Here is a 17933-nt window from a genome sequence, read left to right as displayed (position 1 = left end):
GATCAAGAGTTATGAAAGACTGATTCTGAAGGCAGGGTACCTGAAACGTGATATGCAATTTTTAAACAGATTGTTGACAACCTGTTAAACATCATTCATTATTTTTATAGATTTTATTTTACGAGACTTGAATTACTTGAAATTTGTTAGCTGCTGAATGTGTTCAATGCCGTAGTTAAATATTTAAAATGATATATAGGTATCTTTTGTTACAGTTCAGGAAAAATGGAAACCAAACTCAGGGTACCAGAACTAGAACACGCAGAATGAGAACCTGTTCAGCATGAGGAAATGATTGTATGTTACTAAAATTTAATGGGTTTAATAAGTCAGTTTTTGAAATATGTTTGATGCAGAGTTGGCTTTAATAAAAGCTTACTGTTGAAAAGTCATCTCTTGTCTGAGCCATTTCTATGCTAGGCTATTTCCTGGAGCTTTCATTTTGAGATGTGGCATTTTTAAATCATTAGTTTTTAGCAATGTTATCACTTTCTATCATCACATTCTCTGATATCAATTTTATAGTAATAAGCTGTTTATGAAGATTACAGTACAAACAGTAAAATAACAGTATAATGGCACCAAAATACTGACAGTAATATACTGTAAGCATAAACAGCATAATACTGTAATATTTTTTACAGTGATAAACTGTTGTTGTAGACTATGGTAGGTTTACTGTAGAATAACTGCCCTGCTTGAGAACTTTTGCTGCCAGCTCTTTAATGTAAATTTACAGGGAAATTTCTTATAGTGTACATTTTCACAACAACTGCATGTTTTACTATTTTTTACATGGATTATTTGGAATTGGATGTGTAGCAGACACAGTTTGGCTTCTTTGGAATGCAAAGGGAAGAGGTGAAACCAGATAACAAATCCTTTTTGGTTTAGGCTGTGGACTTAGAGCCCACATAAAGCTGCCATCTTGGACGATAGAACCAGAAACCTTCTCTTTCCCAGGAAAGAGACTCCATTAGTGAAAGGTGAATTATGACAGGACCGCTGTGATTTCCTCTCACCATCCACAGTTTTGTGGAGAAACCTGCAATATTTGTTTCTTTTGATGCCTAAGTGTGAATCTCAGACCTCCTGTGTGACGGATGAAGCTTCTTACAGGACATTAACATTTTGGAGGAACACAACTTCAAAGACACAATGACTCTCATACAGCTGTGAATGTTCTTGATCAACACTCTATTCATGTTCAACCCCTCTTAGAAATGTAAGCACCCCTAGCCTCCTCTGCAGGGAGGACATCTGATAAGACAAGCCATAAAACTTGTGCCACATGCCTTGGTCTGGGACACACATTTTTACATTGAAACATACATGGACTCAATAACTGTTTTCTGACATCTTTTTTATGTTTTCATGCTTACCAAAATCACAGTAAGGAATGCCTTTATCACATATCCAAACTTCACATCTGTAGGTGATAGGGGGACGAAGTTAAGATTTTACTGAAATAATCCTATTTCTTCCATGGACCCACAGTGCCACTTAGCGACATCTGAGGACACGGCGATGTCGGGATAAAACCCTTAATAACCAGTGTATCATCATCAATTAAGAGTGTAAAATGTGAAGTTGGCATCATTCATAACCATACACATGAAATGTAACACATATCCTCACAATAACATATTTTTTTAATTTCTAAAGCACATTTGATATGTAGTTTGTATGTATAAGGTAGCTCACATATTTGTTAAAATGTATAATCTCGATTTTTGCTTATGTTCTATTGATGGATCATAGTGAGAGACGGACAGATCGTGCTTGCGCGTATATGTTTTAATTTGGTTTAACAAATGCCGTTTTCCCTCCGTCTGAGAACAAAAAGAGAGTAATCAGATTACTAAAAGTCACGAGAAATTCCTTTCCATGCCCAAAGCTATGTTTCACGATAAAAGGCCGGACAACGCCTTTCATCCGGCTCTTCTTTTCTCCTCCGCACCTACTTCTTCCCCTCGTCCTGAACACTTCTTTTATGCAGCTGCTCTGATGCCTCATCTCCGTTCTTTCGCCAACTGAAAACAGAATGAGAGCCACTGTTAAACAAATTATTTTTCATTCAACCCTGAAAGACTGCGCTGAGAACTCCAACGGCAGAACTTGTTGCCTAGCGACCACACAACGCTTCGGGAAGAGAAAGCCTGGGTGCATCGTGAGGATGTTTCCGGCCTTCCACTGGGTTCCAGCCAAACGGTGGCTCCAACCTGCACAGCGCTACACAAATGTAGGAAAACGCTAATCTTTATCTGTTCCTGATTTGGGTTGAAATCAATAACTTGATTTAAATTTAGCCACTCTTTAGTGTATTGATCGTAGTCCAAATTACCAATTCAGTGTGTTAAATCGTCTGCTATCTGGCCTCCTTTCACCATAGTTCTCCTCCTTTAATATGTTAATTTGATTCCACACATTCAACACACACACACACACACACGTACACACGTATGCACGTACGCCCACCCACATCACATTTCTCACTGTATATAGCTCACCTGTATTGTCTTAGTAGAATAGTTAATAAATGTTTTTCATTTAGACCAATTCACGGTCTCGTGCATTTCTTTGTGTGGGAACTGAGGTCAATTTAATCAGAATTCTAGACTTTCAGACATCAGACTGATCAACTTAATTTTAATCAGAGTCTCCTTGAGATTTTGTTTAAATTAATAACTTCTTCAGACAAACTGAGGATGGTGCCCCTTTATTAACGAGTGCAAACGTAACTAGTTTAGTGGTTACGCTACAGATGGGTAGGACGTAAAATGTCCTTGAATTCTGGAATGACCCAAAAGCTTACATCGCTTCACACAAATGAAATCTTCTGATTTTAATGTCATTTTCCAGAATACTCATATCCATATAATTACACCAGGAAGTGCCACAAACTCCTGACTTTCCTAACAGCTATGATTGATGTCCATCTTAAACATTTGTTGTATTATCATATTCTCATAATTATAGATTCTTTTTCTCCTCTGCAGAACAGTAAAACATGATTCAAGCTTTTTGCTTACATATGCTCTTTACTGCATCATAATGAACTGAAAGTATATGTTAAAAGGATGAAGGACATTTTGACATTTGGCTAATTATTTGATGCTTATTTGATTAGTAATAACTTAGATATTTTAAATAATTCTGGAAAGTAGATATTACGTAAAGAGCTTTTCAAATAGCAGTGGTAAAGGAATGAAAAATGTTTCTGCTTCCACTTTCTTCTGTGTGGGCATGTATAACAATTGATTTAAAATTTTAATCTGATGCTTAGTGCCTACACAAAAATTATTTTGTTAAAGGTCTGAAATATGACTATATTCAGATGATGCTAAAAAAAATCTCTCAAAATATTTGAAATATCTCAAAGTTATTGTGTTTTTGAGCTAAGAGGCTGTTTTTCAGAGTTTTAGTTAACAATTGTGGGTCATTTAACTCATGTCACATTAAAATTTAAATCACTAAAGTAGCCAGTACCTCCAGCCATCAGATGAATAGAGAAGGAAATGTTTAAAGTCTCTCGCATCAGACCTTCAGACAAGTTTTTTGTATCAAGTTGTGGAGGAAATAAACTTCAGCCTCTCTGATGTGTTAAAGCTGCAGCGTGCTGATAGTGTCAGCTCTTAGACAGATTTGTATTTACAGTACAGGCCTTTAATTTGCTTTCTGTCACTGAGCAAGTCAGGCTGAGTGACATTTGTATTGCTGTCAGGCCCTCAACCTCCCATCTTCATCCTTCCTCTTTTTCCTCTGTGAATCCTGATGAAGTGTCTGGCGGCGCTCAGCCTAACACGCCAGCCTCTGACTGAAGTGAAATCAATCAGCCCTTCAATCCTTCTCTAAAGGACCATTATCCAGCCCCGACAGGCCTGTCGGCCTCCTTGCTTCAGGATCTATGACCTGATCCATCTCTAATTCACACAGCACAGCTCGCTAACTCAAAAGTGACAAGAAAGTGGACAACAGGAAACTAAAGAGGGTCAAGATTTAACGTTCAATCTGTTTAAATCTCAACAAACGAACTGTGGGATGTTTGCAGGAGAATGTGGACACCTTTTAAAAAGCCTAAGCTAGAATGCTGTTTTTTTCATCCTGTTCTCATGTAGTGTGTGTGAGATGACAGACAGCCTGAACCAAGGAAGGGACAATTCCAGGAACGCCAGGGCACAAACCAGGGATCTTCTAGCTGCAAGGTGCAAGTGCTAACCACCCAGCCACTGCAGTCTCCCAAAGTTTAGGTGTTAATAAGAAATCAGATGAATACACATGAACTCAAACAAAATCATCATAGTAACTGTTCTATGAAAGTTGACTGCCTGAAGTCTTCAACACAAAGACAGCAAACTATATCTTCTTTGGAGAAGTTCTCCAACCTTCACTGTAAACACCTCCAGCTTGTTGTGAATCTCCATCTCCATTCTGACCTTTGTTTTTCAGTTTTCAGGAGGTGAACTGCACCTCAGATTAAGGTTAAGCATTTAACAAACTTTAGTTTTGTCTGGCTCTTGTTGGGCTTTTGATCAATGAAGGAGAACAGTTCTTGAAGCAGCAATAAAGCCTCCAGTGCAAGTCACTAGTCAGCACGGCAGGTCAGATTCTGACAATAGCAGACACAACCACTCCACAATACTTTCAACTACTTGTTTCCAAAAGAGGAGAATCAAACAAACATTCCTATAATAAATCAAGCAAAGTTATGTGTCATTTATACACGGTGATTGTCAACCATGAGATGTAATCGTGGGACGCAATTTTAAAAAATGCTTCTAATTAATTAGAGGTTTGTAATTAATTTATTGCGATTACTCGAATTTTTTTCAAATAGTAATATTTGACACAATAAGCAAAGTTTTTCAATTCAAATAAATTTTGGTTGACTGACTCAATAAATAGACATATACGTGAAACTAACCAACAAAAATATTTGTCTCTTTTACATTTATCTGTGCATTTTTCATCTGTCTACTACATTCACAGATTACTGCAAACTTAAAGTGCAATTATAGCAATTATATTTGAAGACTTTTTGTACTGTAACTGTCTTGAAAGGTTGTCTATTGTGGGCTGGCTACACCATTTGCCATTACCAAGATTATCATAGCTAACAAGGTATGTGTCCACAGGATCGATCAATTTCTCGCATCCCATTCATTGTCTATGTGAAATGCACTGCGTTGCATGTTGGTTACGTTGCCGCACATTTCGAGCTGTGTTGCGACGCATCTCTCTGGAGCTCATTTGCATAAAGTAGATATTGCGAAGTGCTGCGGTGATATGAAAATTCTTTGTTGCACAATTTGCACACAACCACACTTTTATCCAGGTGCCATCAGGAAGATTTTTAAAAGAAAACTTTCCGCCCAACAAGCTCAGTGCGTCCTTGTCTTCCTTCATTGTTCACCAAACTGTTACGATACTGAAGACAGACACTCAGATACAGAGCAACAGAGATGTCACAGACTGGTGCTTGGAGTACACACTTATTTATTACAGAATACACAAAAACTACAACAGGGTATGACATACGAGAAGCCCCCAAAACAGGATGGTAAAATACTGAGCGCTAGAACAGAACAGGGCTCCCTGAAGGACCAGAGGTTAACTCTAACCAGACTCAATCCTCAAGAACAGATTAGCAAAACTGATCCAAACTTAGTACTTCCAAGGCAGGAAAGCGACCTAAACAATGGGTACAAGATTAACAAACGCAAAAGTACCACAAACGCTGGAAACACAGAAAGTAACTAGGCACTCTAGGAACAGGAATACACAAAATTGAACAGGCTCATTGAGTGGGCAGGGAACTTAACTGTCCGAGGCTGAGAAGTGGTGACGGGAGGACAGAGCGGGTGAGGTGGCATGTGGTCTGGTACGTTGATCAGAGTCCAGACAAGTGCTGCAGAGGTTGGCGTGAGGACTAACAGAGGTTGTCTTCTTGGCTGGTGCCGTGGTGGCTGACCGAAGTCTGTGGTGATCTAGGGAGATCCAAGTAAGAAAGGGAGAGAAAACAGGAATCCAACCTGGAAAAGAGAGGGAACTAGTGAGCGCGAGCAGTAACAAACAGGGCTAGACAGAACCAGGGCCAATACTAACTGGAGTAGTTCACGATCAGGCGACGAGTTGTCGCAGCGTCTGGCTTTTTTGGGAAAAGGAGGTAATGTGGTGATCTCTCCCACCTGCTCACCTGCCAACTCTTCTGATTATGATTGGCAGCACCTGTCCACATGTCACACGCCGCGCTCACCTAGGAGAGGAAGAGAGGAGGGAGGAGGGGAATTTCACACTACCTGGCAGCTGAAGTGGAGGGCGTGACACAAACTTTCTTGGGCACTGACATCCCTCAGTGAGTCCTGTGCATCTTCTTCATGACTGGCAAACAGACTTTGGGTTCATTACCGCCACCTACTGGGCTGGAGCGTCCATCAGTGTCACCGGTTTAACACACAAATTAGGGGGCCTAAGAAAGGTGCGAGTAAATTTGTTATTTTTTTTAACACGTTATTTTTTCTGTAATTAATTAATTGAAGTTAAGGCATTTAAATCCCAGCCCTAATAATAACAGCTATGGATGGATTTTAGTGTGTAAGTTTGTCCACTGCATTAATATTCCACCTCTTCACCCTGAAAAGATCTTTGGCTTCTTTGGCTGTATGTTTAGGGTTGTTGTCCTGCTGAATGATGAAATGTCATCCAATGAGTTTTGATCCATTTGTCTAAATGTGAGCTCCTGTGCACCTCTGCATTCACCCTGTTGTTTCCATCAGCAGTGAAATGATCCATTACTTTCAGTTTGTAAGTTCCAGTGGCCTGAGAAATATGGTGCTGCTTTTCCTCCACACTTTGTTCTTTCTATCATCTTTATGGAGATTCTTTTTTTTTTTTGTCCATCAGTTCATAGACTTTTGTTAAACAGCTTCCAGTTTGTTTTTGGATGTTTTTGTGAAATGCAATTTGCAGTTTCTGTTTCTGAGCTTTCCCGGGGGTTTGCATCTTGTGGTGAATCCTCTGAGGTTCTGGTCATTGAACATTAAATAAGACACGTTTTTCTACATCTTGAAGTTCATTATTGACTTTCAGAGCAGTAATAAAGAGAGCTTCCGTCAATAAGCAGTGGATTTTTTGCTCATCTAAAATCCCATGTTTCCAAGTCATTTTCCATTTTATCCTGTGATTACCTGCTTTTTCAGAATGAATTCAGCTTTCAACCTTTGATATATATATGTTGATAGATATTTGCTTTGTTTTGAGCTTCATTATCATATGCTTCACTCAAATGGTCACGTCTTTACTCCTCATGTTGACAGACATTTCCATCTCCATGTCAACCTAAATAATTCTCAATCAAATGTGAGCCACGTGTTCTCTTTTAACTGTGAACAACAGACAGCTATCCACGAAACATTTAGCTGTCAAATGTCCAATTATTTCTGGCCTGTATGCAGTTTATCTTCTTTTTATTAAAAGAGCTGCATCTGCCACACAACCCTTTGTATTTTTAAGTAAACCTGCACAAATTAAAGTCCAGACTTTGATATTAATGTTTTAGCCATTATATTTTATCATATTGAATGTGCTAAAGGACAGAGTCTGAAATTGTTCAATAAAAACAAATTTCATGTGTAATATTTACTGTATAGTTGTACAAAGCCTGTTTGACAATATTATAGAGGATTAGTTTGACATTTTGGCAAACACTTGCTTTCTGGCTGAAAGTTAGGTGTCCATAGCTGGTTAACTTTTGCTTAGACTGGAAATGGGGAAACAGCCAGATTCCCTCCATCTATCAGCACCTCTAAAGCTCACTATGTACGTTTTATCAACCTGATGGGATCACCGTTTAAAATCAGCACTTTTATGCCTCACCTATATTGACAGTCGGATTTCCATTTTGTGTTACATTAAATGCTGGTAATGTGCAATTTAAAAAAGGCAGAGCAGATGTGTCTAAAACACTCTGCTGGACAAGACTGGACAGTATTAATGTTTTCTTCATGGATCATAAACATCTTATAGGTATGATACATTAGTGTGACACTGAGAAAAGTCACTGCCTGCGCTGTCAACCTGAACTTGTTGTTGGAGTACTAGTGTTGCTATTGACTGGAGGAATCTGTCTTCAAATTTGCAAAAATGATTTTGAGCAATAAGATGTTTTTCCTGCTCTCCTTGTGTGTGTCTAACACAATTTAACAGTAAGCCTAACTCCCCTTGATTTAATACGTGTCAGGATGTAGCTTCCTTAGCTCCACTTTGTTTTGATGAATCACGTAAACGTTTCAACATGGAGTAAAACTATAAAACAAAAATAAAATAGCTACTATTAGCATAGCATCACTAGCAAGGGCTAAATACACAAAAAAAATGCACATATCACATGTCGGTATTCCAGTAAAACAACATAAAACCTATTGGCATATTAAAGTAATCAAAATTCACATTATAGTAAACATTCCCCGCAAATAAGGCTTGAACAAAATTCTATTCCTAAATATTGAAGCAAAACTTACAGACGGTGGTGTCGATGGCGTAAACACAAAGCAGATGGCAGTGGACGTACTTCTTCACATGTAGCTTACAGAGAACTAAACAATATGGCTGACTTCCTGTCACATGTCCAAATACTGACTTTCAAAATAAAAGAGTCCGCTGAATAGACTCAGACTACGTTAACATAAAGCACTTAAATTACACAAAATTAAGGGCAGAACAATGTTAAAATACTATTAGTTACTCTGAATGACACTGATTTAGTGACATCTTGAAGAATAGCATGACTGTTGTACCGGTGGTCGCACAGTAGGGTTGCAACCTTTCAGAAATGAAAATAAAGGACGGCCACCACAGCTTCTCAGGGGCCACAGTTCAGTGAAATTAGATAATGTGCTACAAGTCCAGTTTTATCAAAAGTGGCTGTCTTTCAAGCTGCAGGAATAACATTGGTGTCAATTCAATTCAATTCAATTCAATTCAATTTTATTTATATAGCGCCAATTACAGTCAAATTGTCTCGAGACGCTTTACAGAACCCATATGCCTGACCCCCAGAGCAAGCCAAAAGGCGACAGTGGCAAGGAAAACACCCTTTTAACAGGGAAAAAAAAACCTCGAGCAGAACCCGGCTCTAATGTGGGGGGACCCATCTGCCTGCTGGCCGGGCGGGTTGAGAGGGACAGAAGAGGTAGAAAGGTAGAGATAGAGGGGTAGAGGTAGAGATAGAGGGATACAGATAGAGGGGTAGAGATAGAGAGGTGGGGGGTGGGACACAAGGACCATAAAACACAGCCACACATCTGAAGCATCCAGCATCCAGCTCTGGGACCAGGGACACTCGGAGAAAGGACACAGAAAGAAACAGAGTGAATGTAATGCAATAATGGTATATATAGTAAATACATAGGTAGTTAGAGAAGGGCTCAGTGCATCAAGAGAGGTTCCCCAGCAGCCTAGGCCTATAGCAGCATAACTAGGGGCAAACTAAAGGGACGTCAAGAGGGGAAGTCAGTTTTGCAAATGAAAACACCAGCCCACCCCGTCAGGGTCCCCCAATCAGCCCTAACTATAAGCTTTGTCGAAAAGGAAGGTTTTAAACCTGGTCTTAAAAATAGAGAGGGTGTCCGCCTCCCGAACCCAAACTGGGAGCTGGTTCCACAGGAGAGGTGCCTGATAACTGAAGGCTCTGCCTCCCATTCTACTTTTAAAGATTCTAGGAACAACAAGTAAGCCTGCAGTCTGAGAGCGAAGAGTTCTGCTAGGATAATATGGTACTATCAGGTCTTTAAGATATGATGGAGATTGGTTGTTAAGAGCTTTATATGTCAGAAGAAGGATTTTGAATTCTATTCTAGATTTAACAGGAAGCCAATGAAGAGAAACCAATATAGGAGAAATATGATCTCTCTTGCTAACTCCCGTCAGTACTCTGGCTGCAACGTTTTGGATCAGCTGTAGATGTTTCAGAGAGCTATTGGGACAACCTGATAATAAGGAATTACAGTAGTCAAGCCTAGAAGTAACAAATGCATGGACTAGTTTTTCTGCATCACTCTGAGACAGGATGTTCCTGATTTTCACAATATTTCTCAGGTGGAAAAAGGAAGTCCTACAGATTTGTTTTATGTGCGAGTTAAAGGACATGTCCTGGTCAAAGATAACACCGAGGTTCCTCACAGTAGTACTGGAGGCCAATGTAATGCCATCCAGAGTAACTATATGCTTTGAAAGCAATTCTCTAAGATGTTTGGGGCCAAATACAATGACTTCAGTCTTGTCTGAATTTAGTAGTAAGAAATTATAGGTCATCCAGGTCTTTATGTCCTTAAGACAATCTTGCAGTCTAGCTAGCTGATTAGTTTCATTTGGCTTCATAGATAAATACAATTGAGTGTCGTCAGCATAACAATGGAAATTAATACAGTGCTTCCTAATAATGTTGCCTAAGGGAAGCATGTATAATGTGAACAGTATTGGTCCTAAGACAGAACCCTGAGGAACTCCATGATTAACCCTAGTATGCTCAGAAGAGTCATTGTTGACATGCACAAACTGGAACCTGTCTGATAAGTAGGATTTAAACCAGTCCAGTGCTGTCCCTTTAATGCCAATAGAATGTTCTAGTCGCTGTAATAAAAGTTTGTGGTCGATTGTATCGAATGCTGCACTAAGGTCCAATAAAATAAGTATAGAGACCAGTCCATTATCTGACGCTATGAGAAGGTCATTAGTAACTTTCACCAGAGCTGTTTCTGTGCTATGATGCACTCTGAAGCCTGACTGAAACTCTTCAAACAAGCTATTCCTTTGTAAATGTTCACATAATTGATTTGCAACTGTTCTTTCCAGAATTTTGGAGAGAAATGGGAGGTTGGAAATTGGTCTATAGTTGGCTAAAACATCTGGATCTAGAGTGGGCTTTTTAAGTAAAGGTTTGATTACAGCAACCTTAAAAGCCTGTGGTACATACCCTGTTACTAGAGAGAGATTAATCAGATCTAACATTGAGGAATTAATTAAAGGTAAAGCCTCCTTGAACAGTCTAGTTGGGATAGGATCTAAAAGACATGTTGATGGTTTGGATGTAGAAACTATTGAAATGAGTTCAGAGAGATGTATGGGGGTGAAAAATTCTAAATATCCATCTGGTCTTACAGCCAATTCTAAAGTATCTGTACTTGATGATACATCTGTGACATTTGCAGGAAGGGCCAGAGTAATTTTTTCTCTAATCGTAATAATTTTATTTGTAAAGAAGCTCATGAAGTTGTTACTGCTCAAAGCTAAAGGAATACAAGTTTCAACAGAGCTCTGACTCTTTGTCAGCCTGGCTACAGTGCTGAAGAGAAACCTGGGGTTGTTCTTGTTTTCCTCTATTAAAGATGAATAATATGTTGTCCTGGCATTACGAAGAGCTTTTTTATAAATTACTAGACTATTTTTCCAAGCTACATAAACTTCCTCTAAATTAGTGGAGTACCACTTCCTTTCCAGCTTTCGGGACGCCTGCTTTAAAGTCCGCAGCTGGGAATTATACCAAGGAGCAGGTCCTCTCTGAGACAGAACTTTCTTTTTTACAGGTGCAACACTATCAAGTGTTGTACGCAGTGAGGCTGCAGCATTATTAACAATATAATCCACTTCTGTGGGGGTAAAATTATAATATTTCCCTTCCATTATATCAGTAAGTGGTGCTGGACTAAATAGAGAGGGTATTATTTCCTTAAATTTGGTCACCGAATTGTGAGACAGACATCTACTGTAATGATATTTATTCTTAACTCCTATACAATCTATTGTTGTAAATTGAAATGTTATCATAAAATGGTCAGAAAGAAGAGGGTTCTGGGGAAATACTGTTAACTGTTTGATTTCTATGCCATAAGTCAGAACGAGGTCAAGGGTATGATTAAAACTATGAGTTGGTTTATTTACATGTTGAGAAAACCCAATTGAGTCTAATATTGAATTAAAAGCAGTCGCAAGGCTGTCACTGTCCATGTCAACATGAATGTTGAAGTCACCCACAATAATGACTTTATCTGAGCTGAGCACTAAATCAGATAAAAAGTCTGAGAATTGAGATAAAAACTCAGAGTAAGGAGCAGGAGGACGATATACAACAACAAATAAAACTGGTTTCTGAGCTTTTAAATCTGGATGAGAGAGACTGAGAGTAAGATTTTCAAATGAACTGTAACTAGGTTTAGGTCTCTGGTTCATTTTTAAGCTAGAGAGGTAAATTGCTGCCACTCCTCCTCCTCGGCCCGTGATTCGAGGAACATGACAGTTAGTATGACTAGTAGGAGTTGATTCATTTAGACTAACATATTCTTCCTGCTGCAACCAGGTTTCAGTCAAACAGAACAAATCAATCTGGTTATCAGTTATCAAATCATTTACTAACAGAGATTTAGACGAGAGAGATCTAATATTTAACAGACCACATTTAATTGTCCTGTTTCTTCGCTCAGTTGAAATAGTGGTATTAATTTTAATTAGATTTTTATGGTTACTATGTCTTTTGTTTATTTTTGATTTGCTTAATTTATTGAATTTTGGTGGTCGGGGGACAGACACAGTCTCAATAAAGCTAAGTGATTTACTGGAGGGTGACAGCTGAGAGGAAACTGCAGAGAGGTGTGGAAGACTACAACTCTGCATCCTGGTCTCAACTCTGGGTTGTCATGCTTTAGGAGTTCTAATAAAATCAGCCATATTTCTAGAAATGAGAGCTGCACCAGCCAAAGTGGGATGGATGCCGTCTCTCCTAATCAGACCAGGTTTTCCCCAGAAAGAGCTCCAATTGTCTATAAAGCCAACGTCGTTTGCAGTACACCACGTAGACGACCAGCGGCGAAACGATGCCATACGGCTAAACATATCATCGCTTGTCAGATCAGGCAGGGGTCCAGAGAAAACTACGGAGTCCGACATGGTTTTGGCAAAGTTACACACCGATGCCACACTAACTTTGGTGACCTCCGATTGGCGTAACCGGGTGTCATTACCGCCGACATGAATAACAATCTTACTGTATTTACGATTATCTTTAGCCAGCAGTTTCAAATTTGCTTCTATGTCGCCCGCTCTGGCTCCTGGGAGGCATTTTACTATGGTCGCTGGTGTTGCTAGCTTCACGTTTCTGACTACGGAGCTGCCAATGATCAGAGTTGGTTTCTCAGCGGGTGTGTCGTTGAGTGGGGAAAAACGATTAGAAACGTGAAGCGGTTTGTGGTGTGCCGGGACAGCGGGCTTGAGCTTAGGACTACGTTTCCTACGAACTGTCACCCAGCTACCCTGACTTCCCGGCTGCTCGGGAGCTGCTAGGGGACGGCTAGCAGAAGCTACACTAGCAGCTATATTATTGCGGTCCGCACCGGCTAAGGGAGCCTGGCTAACAGCTAGCGGGGTGTTTTCCATGGTGCGGAGCCGCGCTTCCAATTCAGAGAGCCTCGCCTCCAAAGCTACAAACAGACTGCATTTATTACAGGTATCGTTATCACTAAAGGAGGCAGAGGAGTAACTAAACATGTGACACACTGAGCAGGAAAGAGAAGGAGAGGAAGAGGGAGAAGCCATGCTAACTGCTAAGTGCTAGGCTAGCGGACAGAGATAACAGATTAACTTAGAATTAAGTACTGAGAGGGTGCGTGAAGAAAACGAGTGTATGTTACGATTCAAATATTACCGTTACACACAGATTTAATGAATATCAAATTAGATGGAGTGGATAAGCTACAACAGTCACAGAACACAACACAGCGCTACAACAGGAAGTGACGCAATACGCTCACCGTAACGTCAGACGTCAGCAGGGACAATAGGAACCTGTTGATGGCTGCGGTGATTTTGGTGACACTACAGTACGTAAGAGTTAAGTTATTGAATATTTGTGTCTCTCTTCACTGTTGCAGCGGTTTCGCAATTTGCAGACGGTCCCTGTTCACTGGGTTGCACAGCCGGCTGCGCATAGACACCAGTGTTATTTGTGCAGTTTGAAAGACAGCCACTTTTGATAATACTGGGCTTGTCGCACATTGTCTATCTTACAAGGATGGGAAAGAGGCATCGTTTATGTTTTGACAACCTATATCTAATGAGTTATTGATGTCAGAAGTCTGAATCTGTGAATATCTTTCCAACTTTATTGAACTCGGGGCCACTACCACCCAGAGGGCCATATATTTTTGAAAAAAGCACTTAGCCGTACTTAATGCTTTAAGCACTTTTTTAACACGAAACTAAGAATTTTGTATTGTTTTGTAATCACAGGTTCTTCATGAAAAGAAGTGGCATCACTTTAAACAGTGAAACCACACTAATAAAATGTAATGACAACCAGTGTGCAATACTGCATCTGCAAAAACATAAACAACTGAATGCAAAATACTGGACAAAGAAATTCTACAGATATTTTTCTTTCATCTAAATGTAAATCTTATCTTAACACAGTTAATGTATTAACTTATTTATCTGTGTATGCATGTATTTGTTGGTTTATTTAGTACTGTTAACATATCAGAATTCTGAGTGAGTTTTTCTATAGATAGGGAAAGGCCATTTATTAATTATATATAGGCTATTAAATAAATGTTTATTAAAAACTATAAAGCATTAAAAATTAATGAACAACTTAGGCATTTATTGAGTCACTAAAATACTGTAGAGTCTATGACCACATCAGCATGATTATAAGCATCTTCCACCAGATACTGATGTCCCTTACCATGTCTACTTCATGAGACGATTAGATGATGACAAACTGTGACCTGCTGGTTAGGTCCTCTCTATTCTCATGTTTCTTACATGTTGGTCTCCTGATGCTGCCTTACTTCAGCCAGTCCATGAGCATCAGAAAACACAGTTTGCCTTGTACCCATTGCCAGGGGTTCCAGTCTTCCCACTCACGTCTGTACATTTGCAGACGTTTTTGCTTCTGTGGATGTGTTGGAGTTTCGGGTGTAGACATTTTTAAACGCGCTGGTGCAGCAGCGTGTGTAACCAGGCAACCCGCGAAGGACCGGGCAGGACCGGACACACAGAGAAGGACTATCTGCTCCGCTGGACCTCGCATCGGGTCCTCGCTACAAAGGTCCCACGAAGAAGAAATTGGCTGCCTGTAATATTTCCTGTGTTTTATTTAGTTCATTATACAGTTTGGATGAGTGTGACAGACGTGTATGGGACATTTATGAAAATACGGAACAATTTGCGTTGAAATTGAGTCAATACCGGACACAACAATTAATTGTCAAATAAAGGACGGTTCCGTATTTTAACGGACGGGTGGCAACCCTATCGCACAGAGGGACAAAAAAATCCACAAGATAGCGCCTGTGCTTGGTTCGGCTGCTGAGTACCGGCTCCTGTTCACCATCCGGGAGCCCGGTAAACCCAAAAAGAGGTCGAGGAGAAGGGGCTGTAGAGCCTGCCGACAAGTTAAAGGAGATCTTCCTGGATGGGTCATCATTATCCCTGGAGAGACCGGACCCGGTGTTTGCAGTTGGTTTCCCTCCACAATGCAGTGGGCGCCGCTCCTGTTTCCACCTCCTGTCGGAGGGGAGCTTCCTCTGTACCGGCGTCTTCCAGATGAGACCGCGGACCCATCATCGGCCTACCGGCGTCTTCCAGGTGGGACCGCGGACCCGTCATCGGCCTACCGGCATCTTCCAGGTGGGACCGCGGACCTGTCATCGGCCTACCGGCATCGTCCAGGTGGGACCGCGAACCTGTCATCAGCGTACCGATGTGTTCCTTGTGGGATTACGGACATGTCACCGGCGTACTGGTGTCTTCCTGTTGGGATCGCGGACCTGTCATCAGCGTTCGTGCCTGACGTCTCTGGCCTCCGACGGACCGCTCGACGCAGCTGGAGTTTACGTGAGCGCAACAGGTGTTTGCTAACAATTCCTCTCCAATTAGCTGTTCGTGTTACCGGCTCGCCACCAGCAATTCGGATCGCTTTGCGCAACGCACGTTCCACCGCTAACAAATCCCTCATTTTCAGCGAGCTTTTCACCAGAGAGAACTTGGATTTTTCGTTCCTTACTGAAACGTGGCAAAAGGAGGGGGAGTTTGTTCACCTGAACGAGCTCTCTCCTGTCGGCTGTTCAGTCTTTGGGAGACCCCGTTTGGCACGCAGTGGTGGTGGGCTATATCGTGACAGTTTCTTGTGCAGAGAAATTGACTCTGTAAATTCCTCTTCTTTTGAGTCACAGATGATAAAGATCGGCGTGTCCGATGTGTTTTATTGTGTATTAATCTACCGCCCTCCCGGTCCAGCAGGTGGTTTCCTTGCTGATTTTACAGATTTTTTATCATCTATCATTAAGCTTGAGAAGATTTTAATAATTGGGGATTTTAACCTTCACATCAATGATGTCTCATATAACAGGCTGCTGAACTCCTGTCCATCACTGACTCTTAACTTCACTCAGCATGTCTCTGAACCCACTCATAAAGGGACACATCCTGGACCTTGTTTTTTCCCTTGGATTAAGCATTGGAAATGTCGATGTTGAGGATGTGCTTGTTAGTGACCACAGCTGTGTTTTCTTTGACCTCTCCTTTCCTCTGGATGCTCTACCCAAGAATTTGAGGGTTAGAAGGCGGTTTATAAATGAGGATGCTGTTGAGAGGTTCTCTGCATTGTTTGACCCATGCTCGCTGGGGGGTCATATTGATGCAGATGTCTTAATTGGTGCTTTCAGTAGTCACTGTTTGGACATTCTAGACGAAGTGGCACCTGTGAAGTCAAGTCATATCTCTCCAAAAAAAACCATTGTGCCTGGATTGATGAACCCATCAAGAGTTTTCAGAGAATCTGTCGGAAGACAGAACATCTATGGAAGTCAACTAAACTTGAGGTTCACAGGTTGCATCTTAAGGAATTAAGGGCATCCTTAAACAAAATGCTGAGAAATCCCAGAATGCAATTCTTTTCTCAGCTAATATCTCAGAATAAGAAAAAACCCCAAATTTTGTTTGACACCATTAGCTCCATAGTGTCCCCACCTGCCCCCCGGATCCCTGTTTTCTCTCAGACTGACTGCAATTACTTTCTGAATTTCTTTGTTGGTAAGATCAGAGATATCCGGGAGAACATATCTCCATCCACTTTTTACTTGTCTGCCTGTAATTCGCCTCCTCCTTACTCGTGGTCCTCCTTTAAACTTGTGACATTACACGATGTCTCTGTCCTGCTTGGAAAAATTAAGCCCCCCTCCTGTCCTTCTGACATTATCCCAACTGTTCTGCTTAAAAAAGCTTTTAAGCATATTGGCCCCTGTGTTGTTGAATTGTTTAACATTTCTCTTTCAACTGGTGTGGTTCCCTGCTTTTTTAAACATGCTGTTGTTGAACCAATACTTAAGAAGCCCAGTTTGGACCCATCGCATCCTAAGAATTATAGGCCTATCTCTAAGTTTCCGTTCTTGGCAAAAATTTTTGAAAAAGCTGTAGCAGAGCAACTGACAGATTTTCTACAAGATCATGACAGCTTTGACAAATTTCAGTCTGGTTTCAGCAAAAAACATTCTACTGAAACGGCATTGCTGAAAGTCTCGAGTGACATTATGATGTCAGCTGACTCAGGAAATTGTACAGTCCTGGCCTTATTGGATCTGTCATCTGCTTTTGACACTGTAGATCATTCTATTCTGATCAACAGACTCCGTGATCTGGTTGGGTTGTCTAGTTTGGTTTTAAAGTGGTTCTCCACGTATCTGTCAAACAGAACTTTTAGTGTTTGCGTGAACCAGATTATGTCTGACACCACGGCATTATCATGTGGTGTATCGCAAGGCTCAGTCCTAGGACCTATTCTGTTCCTCTTGTATATTCTCCCTCTAGGTGACATAATCAGGCAGTTCAGAGATGTCTCCTACCATTTTTATGCGGATGACATCCAGCTTTAGTGTTCTTTTAAA

The 17933-nt window shown here is 40.7% G+C and overlaps 1 protein-coding gene and 1 long non-coding RNA gene across 5 annotated transcripts in view; one reads left to right on the top strand and one right to left on the bottom strand.

Moving 5' to 3' along the window:
- Nucleotides 1–17933, top strand: part of grm8b (glutamate receptor, metabotropic 8b) — a 316080-nt gene that overhangs the window by 102511 nt on the left and 195636 nt on the right. The gene's annotated exons all lie outside the window — the stretch shown is intronic.
- Nucleotides 1783–8603, bottom strand: LOC118471449 (uncharacterized). Of its 2 annotated transcripts, none has more exons than XR_004848763.2 (3): nt 8520–8603; nt 6106–6469; nt 1783–6032 (listed from the first exon to the last, which is right to left on the bottom strand). It is a non-coding gene; the product is annotated as an uncharacterized LOC118471449 (long non-coding RNA). The 2 variants fall into 2 exon arrangements; XR_004848764.2 differs by having other exon boundaries at nt 6300–6469.

Source organism: Amphiprion ocellaris, chromosome 3, assembly GCF_022539595.1.
Source record: "Amphiprion ocellaris isolate individual 3 ecotype Okinawa chromosome 3, ASM2253959v1, whole genome shotgun sequence".
NCBI lineage: Eukaryota > Metazoa > Chordata > Actinopteri > Pomacentridae > Amphiprion > Amphiprion ocellaris.
This window is presented reverse-complemented; position numbering and strand designations above follow the sequence as displayed.